Source organism: Primulina huaijiensis, chromosome 9 (assembly GCF_012295235.1).
Source record: "Primulina huaijiensis isolate GDHJ02 chromosome 9, ASM1229523v2, whole genome shotgun sequence".
Classification (NCBI taxonomy): Eukaryota; Viridiplantae; Streptophyta; class Magnoliopsida; order Lamiales; family Gesneriaceae; genus Primulina; species Primulina huaijiensis.
Genome location: NC_133314.1, coordinates 12,308,115 through 12,316,841, shown reverse-complemented (window position 1 = coordinate 12,316,841; position 8,727 = coordinate 12,308,115). Strand labels below are relative to the sequence as shown.

General features: G+C 36.1%; 1 pseudogene; it reads left to right on the top strand.

Annotated features, from left to right (window-relative positions):
• Positions 1–5,175: 5,175 nt before the first annotated feature.
• LOC140983876 (regulator of nonsense transcripts 1 homolog) overlaps positions 5,176–8,727 on the top strand; it is a 58,624-nt pseudogene continuing 55,072 nt past the window's right edge.

The following is an 8,727-nucleotide window of genomic DNA, read 5'->3' as shown; positions in this document are numbered from 1 at the left end:
TTTTTGTTTTGGTTTTTTTTTTTTGTCTTTCCATTGGCAGCTTTGATCGACGAAGAAAGAAAACTTGAAAAAAAAATATGCACGTCTAGTTATAACTAGAGTTTTTGGTGCTGTAGACTCATTTTGGATCAAATTATTCTGGATTATGGCACGTTTATGTGGTCATAATTTTAGTTTTACTTTTGGGTTTAATTGTTTCATTAGGATGATTGTATGTCTTTTAGTTTTTATAAGTTGTAATTTCAGGAATTTTTAATTGGTGTTTTTATAAAATTATTAATTAAATAGTTCATTGTATATAAAATGTGAAAAACAACAGTTTTTCATAAATTAACGACAAAAGTATAAAATGATTCTAAACTGATTTTTGCAAACAAGGTCAAAGACATCGATTTTTACATGTTCTTAAAATTTTGTCTTCTACTTACAACAACGATTTTTATTCGTTGCGTAAATGTTGTTATAAACTACGAAAACAACGTTTTTTATCCATTGTTAAAATGTTGTTGTAACTTGAAAAAACAGCGTTTTTTATTTGTTGCAAAACCGTTGTAGTAGGTCACATAATACAACGTTTTTTCAGATTTGCAAAACCGTTGTCGTAGCTCACATAACACAATGTTTTTTAAAAGTTGCAAAACCGTTGTCTTTGTTATCTAAGACAACGGTTTTTATCCATTTTCGTCGGCCAAGTTTTTAACAACAGTGGCTACAACATAAGTTTTCAGCCTTGTCTTTTAGCGTTTTTCTTCTAGTGAATACAATTTTTGTTTCCAAATGAATTTTTCAACTCTTGCTGTAGAGCCCAAATTCGTACACGTAAAACCCATGCATTATTTATTTGTTAAATCAGTTATTTAATTTAAAATGATTTTCTTAGCCATGCATAATTTATTTAAATGTATTATTTTAAATTAGTCATGTTATTGTGATGCACGTTAAAATGTCTTTCGAGTTTCATGTTTCAGGCGATTATTCGAGGCGGAAGTGAGGAAAAGAGACCGGTGACGATTTTGGCGATTTTAAACGTGGTATTTTATTTTAAGTTATGAATGGGGCATTTTGACCAATTTATTAAGTTATTAGTATTTTAAAGTCCAATTTATTTATTTAGTGATTTAAGAGTTTAAAACTTTTAAAGTTAGCATTTGGTTTGTGTTATTTTTAATTAGGGGATTTTATTTAAAGGTTAGTAGGGATGGTATTTTAATTAATTGGTTAATTGAGTAACATTTTAATTAGTATATTGATTAGCATGGTTAATGGTTTAATTAAGCAAAAATCACTCCCTACATAATTCTAACACACGCACACACACTCTACACACACACATACACGTATCACACAACACACACAAACACATACTCATCCATCCATTCATATTTTAGAAAAGAAAACCTAGGGTTCTATAAGTTCTTGCAGCCGCTCCATCCCCTTCAATTCCAGCAAAGTTTTGTCGAATTTTCTTCAAAGAAAATCGCACCACGTTCGTCCCGGATCAACCTCGCTTCTATCTCCGCTTCGGTATCGTCATTTCGGTATTTTTAAATATCAAAGGCACGTATAATCTTTCTTTTGCTGCATCGATCATGTCATATTATATGTTGCGTTGTTTTATGCGTAAAATATATGTGTTACGTTCGTCGTTTGAGCGGAAAATGATTTGCATCAGTTTTGAAATAGATTTTAGATCTGAAAACTCGTTTTTCCTTTTTTTTTTTTTAAATACTGCGATTTTTCTGTCGTGAATCTGAGAAAAAGTTCAACATAAAAATCGTAGAACTTTTTGATACCTTCGATTTGATATAAAATTTAAAATATTTGGATACATATTGAGTGAGTTATGGCGTTTTTCGTGAGACTGCTCAAACTGCGTTTTTCTGAAAAATTATGTTATTGATGCGTTCTTGAAGTTTTGTGGTTGCAGGCTTCGTTGGGGATTGACGGGTGATCGCTGCTGCGTTAGGTATGTTGTTAATGATGTTGGGATGGTCATTGACGATTTGGTTCGCGTCGTTGGGCATTTGGGAGAACGAGTAGTCGTGAAAACTATTTTGGTGTCAAAATTCGAGTTATGAGAGTTATCACGTTGCGTGTGGTGCGTCGCTTCTTTGGGAACGTTTGGGACATTTTTATGGAGTCGAGTTTGGATCATAGTGTCCTAGGATGAGTCTCGAGGCGTTGTTCACTGTATGTGTAATCGGAATTGGAGAGTACAAGTTTCTGAGTCGCGGAGTCCAGTTTGCTCGGCGCCCGAGCGGTAAATTTCATATTCTGATTGAAACACTTTGAGCAAACCTTTTGTTAGCAAATTTTATTGTAGTTATTTTGAACAATCATGTCTTATGGGGGACTTGGTTGAGATATTTTATGGCAAACTTTGAAGGTTATTTTATGTTTAAGAAAATTTTTAATTTTTCCGCAAATTTTAAGTATGAAAGTACGGTACGTTACACTTGCATTTAAGTTAAGAAACTGAAGACTTGTTTAAAGATGAAATTAGTTTAGTTAGCTTCATATTCTAAGATTTTAACTTCTAATTTTCATCATGAACCTGGTCATTCTTAGTTTTAAGCTTGGTAACCTCTGCTTTTAGACTGCACAATTTCACTAGATTGTTCCCAGTAAGGTCTAGTTTTGTTTTCTAGCAAATCAATTTTCTTAGCTTTAACTTCCTCGAAGGAAAGAGAAAGTCTTTGGCAATTATTTACCATTTCATGAAGTGCAGTGACAAGATCGTCTCTTGTGAATTCAATTGAGCTTAAATCGAATACATATTTGTTGGTAGATTCCAGCCCACTTTAACTTGCTTTCCTAGGCCATCAACACCTTATGCTTCTTCTTGAAGGAATTATTCTCATCTTTTGATCTACTTTTGTCAAAGGACTTCATGCCCTTCTCAACCGGTCTCTTGTCATCCTTCTTAGGTTTGGTACCATTAGCTATAAAATGTCCAGCTTTTTCACAGTTGAAACAAGCATTGGATTTATCAGTTGATTCCCTCTTCTTATAAGAACTTTGGTGAGAGCCCGCCTGCTCGCCGCTTCGCCCTGCCACGACCCGCCTGCTCGCCTCCTCGACCCGCCTCTCCAACGCCGTATAGCTTGGGCCGCCTAAAACACCCGTCTCATGCATATCCCTCGACCGCCATTTAGAACAATGGCTACTAGACGCTCTTACCATGATCCGATGGGTGCAATCAGAAATGAGTTCTGACATTCTTGATCAAAAAGTTGATGAAAAGAATGAGGTTAACTAGGGTAAACCCGAATAAGAGTAAATGTTATTTTGAATCACATGGAGATGTGAACCCAGGACTAGCTGTATTCCTGAACCATTGAGGGTCACACAAGTATCGGATTCTGTGTTCCCGTTGAGATAGTCAAATTTCAAAGAGTTAGAATTTGGCGACTTTAGTTTGATGGAGATCAAACAAGAAGCTTATAAATGAGTTTATGAGCTGATTCCATAGGATGGAAGAAATGGAAGTTAGAATGATTGCTAAATAAAGAAGGAGAGTGGAACTGCCTGTTTTGTGAAGGAGTTCACTAAAACTGGCAGCTGCCAAATATTGTAACTGCCATATATGGTAATTTCCAAATTTGGTAAATGAAAATTTTGATTTTCGAAATTTCAAATTTTCATTATATGAAAAAAATTTGTATCCTTGGTACATCGGCGCTTTCGGATCGTCGATTAGGGTTATAATGAGTTCGGAATTATTTTTTTTATGAATTTGGAATTTACTAATTGAATGATTGTGCTAGTAGTGATGACTACAAGCATGCACAAATTCTCATATATGTTCTAGAGGAGTCTAGATTTAAAATTAACTAATGAGTTACTTTATAAATTAAATAATGTTTATTTAATTTAATTAATGTACATATATATTTTATATCGTGATATAAAATATGTGTATATGGTAATATTATATCATTTATTATTATAAATTAATAAATACATTATATATTAATTATTTGAGAGTTTTAATATAATGAAGTTATTAGAGTCCTTGTGGGAGATGGACTCCTAATTAGATTAGGAGTCTCATTCTATAAATACACCATAAGAGGGCATAACACGAGGGAAATTTTTTTCATAAAAAATTCACAAAATCCTTCCCAATTGCAATCTACACTCTCGGCCACCATAAAAATTTTGGAACAAAATTTTGGCAAAAAGGAAAAGTTGATTTGCTTAATTATGGATTGAGAATCCATAATAATTGATTAAGAATCAATTAAGGAAAAAAAAATCATCTTTTCATAAATAAAATTTTTAGGAAAATTTTGGCCAAGTGATTATTCCTTCCACCACCGCGCCGCCGACACTACACCGTCACCGGATTTTGGAAATTCGGAGTGCGCAATCTCAACGCACAAATCGTTTGGATTTTCTAGTGCAAACCAAGCGAGGAAGACAGTGTTCGATCGTGGACCTAATTAGACGATCAAAAGAAGCACGTTCGTAGGGAATTACAAGAAGGGCTATATCCGCCTCAAATCGGAATAGTTTGGATTCCAGCGTCTAGAACGCAAAGGTATAATTCTAAATATCCTATGAATGTTTTAAACACACGACGCCCAGGAACAAAAATGTTTAAACTTCAGCTGCGCCTTGGGTGCGAGAATGCGATGTCCCAAGGCCACGGTCTAGACCCATTAGGACCTGGTCTCAGGCTAAGGACGTCCCTTGCACAGCCAAGCCTCCCCATCATCCGATCTGCTCTCCAACAAGCTTCGGTCGAAGCATTGCTCCCAAACCCTTCGGCCAACAGCACTTAGTCTCGACCCTAGTACTAATTTTCCTTAAACCTTGACATGTTTCACCCCTCTAGCATCATCAACCGACAGCCCCTTGCACCAGGATTATAAAAAACGTGAGTTGGATGTATGAGAATGCGGATTTCATGAACAAATCGAAGCATAAATGTAAAACCATGCAAGGACCGAGCATTATACATAAATGGCACGCATATCATCATATAAATACGACGTGAATGATGGAAAAGAATATATGTGACGTGCCTTGATGATTATATGCTAGAAAAACCGAAGATGCGTGTGTCGGGGAAGCACCGGAGAAGCGGGGAGGAATTTCCTTGGAAGAGCAAGGCTTGGCCGAGAGTTGCTGCTATTTTTCTTTTAAAATGCCGAAGGGGAGGCTGCTGAAATGAGGTGGGCGGCTGCTGATGGTTAGGGTTAGGTTTAGGGTGGATTAGTGTAATATTTAAATAGATAACCAAGTGCTAATGGGCCTTTATTTGGATTTGAAAAGGATTAAAAGGGTTTTGAGCCCATTAAGATTAAAAATAAACCCATCAAGTCCAAACACACTCCCGAAAATATTTTGTTTATGTACGTTTTTGAAAATATTGTTCGAGCTCTCAAAAAGTTCTTCGAATCGTTAAAATTTGCGTACCTATTAAAAAATATGACCAAGCGAATAAAAATACCTATTAAGGCCCATTTTCGAAAAATACACTTAATATATCGTTTCAAAACCCATATAAGGTCACTATATATATTGTTCAATGCTGAGGTTGTACTCATGTTTTGTATGTGTTCCAGGGGAATTGTCCAGCAGCGATGAGAAAAAGTATAAAGCTCTCAAACGAGCTACTGAAAGGGAGATATCTCAGAGTGCTGATGTTATCTGTTGTACAAGTGTTGGAGCTGGAGATCCTCGCTTGGCAAACTTAAGATTTGGCCAGGTAACTTGGGCAATGGAAACTGGGCTACTTTCTTTGCATACTCTGCCTAGGGAAAGGTTAATTTTATTATATTGGGCCTTGATCATGTGGTTTTAATGCTGATTGCATTTTTAGGTGCTTATCGACGAGTCTACCCAAGCAACAGAGCCCGAGTGTCTTATTCCTTTGGTTCTTGGAGTGAAACACGTATTTCAAGTTAGCTACATAACTTTACTCGATTATATCAAATAACTTTAATAAGAAGTCTATTATAGGTTGTTCTTGTTGGAGACCATTGCCAACTTGGTCCAGTCATTATGTGCAAGAAAGCTGCTCGAGCAGGTCTTGCCCAGTCATTGTTTGAACGGCTTGTGATGCTTGGGGTGAAACCAATTAGGTTGCAGGTGATTATCATGTTGATATTTGTTTTTTCCTACTGTCCATTTCATGGAATCTTGTATGAACTTTGCCTTATTGTGCACTATGAATCTAGGAAAAAAGTTAATTAACACTCAAAAAAATGGAATGAACTAACCTTCCCAGCTTTCGTCTTCACAATGCTACCTCTACCAGTTCCCGATTTGAGTCTCGCAACCCCGTATCTCCCAGCCTACTCCTCCAAACAACGTCGGTCGTCACTGACTTATTTCCCATAGCCGCTCTTTGGCGTTGCTCTTTGGCGTTTTGATGTCGTTCTTTAGCTACCGTGGTCCTTTTTTAGTTGTATGTCTCCTATCCTGGCAACCACCGAGAGTTTCTTCTTCTGATTACTAGATACTTTCCGGCATATCTTTTTTCTCTTCTTCATGTTTTGCGTTTTCTTTCTTCCTTACCTTTTCCATCCTTTGCCAGTGTCCTCAGTTTCTCTATTATACCGGCCATGTCTTCTCAGACGTTCGGCGTCACTTCTTCCTTCGGTTTTGTTGTTTTTCCTTTTTCTTTTTTGCTTCTCAGAGTTCCCAGTTATCTCTTGTTCTAGCCCCAGCCCTATTGTCTTTTCTGTCCTTTTGTAATTCTGCTTTGGTATACACTCAGGTGGACACTTTAAATAATATTTCAACGTGCGTTAATGGGGTTCTCGGAGCTCTGATCAAGGTGGGTAATCCGTCTTCGAGGGGGTTTTGTGATCCTTTTGCTGTTCGTTTTGATGGAGAGTTTAAGGTTGAACACAAATTGTTTTTAATTAGAATGGGTAGTGGGGTGAGTTCAATTTGTCTGACAGAAAACTAGGAATCGAGTTATTTTTTGGAAGAATATTTTGGTAGTATTCAATGGTTGTGTTCGAAGCTGTGGTATTAAATTAATAATTTTATATCATGTTCGGCTTTTAACTGATTCAGGGGCAACAATGCAGTGTTTTCTATTCGAAGGCTTGTTAATAATAGAGGAAGCTTTTTGAAAGTGGAAACGTTTGGATAATCATTAGTCAAAATTCCTGCATGGGAAGAAAGAGATTTTGGTGCATCCATGTGTTGGTCAAGAGAGATAATCATTTATATTATAAAGATGTTAAAGCAAAGAGTAAGCCGGTGTCTACCACTTTTGAGGATAAGGTCAAAACTTATTTTTTTTTACTAGGGAGGAGGTCAACATGGATAAGGATTGGGGTGAAACACTTGTTTTTTTACTAGGGAGGAGGTCAACATCTATCAGGAGTAAATTCGGGGTGTTCTTGGTATGGCAGTTAAGCGGCACATTGAAATTAAGAGAGTCGGCGGATAGGAGATTTATTGCAAGCTTGTGGAAGTCTAGGTTTGTTGAATGGATATTATTACCTGCTATAGGTAGATCAAGGAATATCTTGGTAATATGGGACTTGTGATTGGTTTCGGTTGTGGGTAATTTGAATAGGGAATTCTCATTCTCAATACAAATTGGAAAGAATAATGGTACCAGGTGGTGGTTCTCAGCCGTGTACGGACCTTGTAAGCTTGGGGAGACATAAATTTTGGGATGAATTGGCAGGGTTGAGATTAATTTGTGGGGATAATTGGTGCTTAAGCGGGATTTTAATGTTTTCAGATCGTTGTGTGAGAAAATGAATAGTAGATCCTGAGCTACGAGCATGAAGTATTTTGATTCATTGATCAAGGAATTGGAGTTGTATGATCCACATTTGTTGAATGCAAAGTATACTTGGTCAAATTTGAAGGCGTATCCTATTTGTTGTAGGTTATACAAATTCTTGTTTATAGGGTATTAGGTGGGTATTTTCAGTTATACAGACAAATACTCTTACCCAGAGTCCCAGACTGACTTCAGACCATTTTCCAGTGATCCTAGATACTTCAAAGGCAAAGTGGGGTCCGTACCATCAATGTTGTAAATGGCGGGAGGCGGTGACGGGGCGGTCGGTGACCGCCTACCGCCTCGGCCTCCTAGGCGGTTGAATTTTTTAAGTAATTTTTTTTAATTGATATTCTTATATAATCTTGCAATACTATCACAAATAGTCATATTTTTTTATGTAAGATGTGTAATTAAATAATGTTTAAATATAAAAAAGCTTAATACCATAAAATATCATCTAGACAATGTGCAAATAAATACATAAACTCCTCATCGAATGCTTTAGGACATGCTTCAACTTGTTATACAACATCCGCAATATGATGTTTCATTCTATAAACTCCTCCTTTAATAAGCCTCTTACACAACTCGCACGTGATCAAATCCCTTTTTATTTATTATACAACACCCCATATTTCCAAACAATATCATTAAACTTTGGATTAAATTTCAACTTCGGTTGTTTATACTTTTCCGCCATTAATTTTCAACAGTAAATCAATAATAATAAGGAAAAAAAATTTGATTTTTGAAATTACAAAATATGAAGTATTATAAAAAAATTATCTTATCTTAAATAATAAATATACAATTCCTACTAAAGCTTCTTGCTACTGGCCGTGGACAGTTTGTGTGGTATGCTTAGTGGTTGATAATAAGGAGTGAGAACCAAAAGTTTAAAAAAAAAAGTGGAGTCTGATTTAAATAACTAGGATTTTGAGTTTTAAAATTAGTTGAGTTTG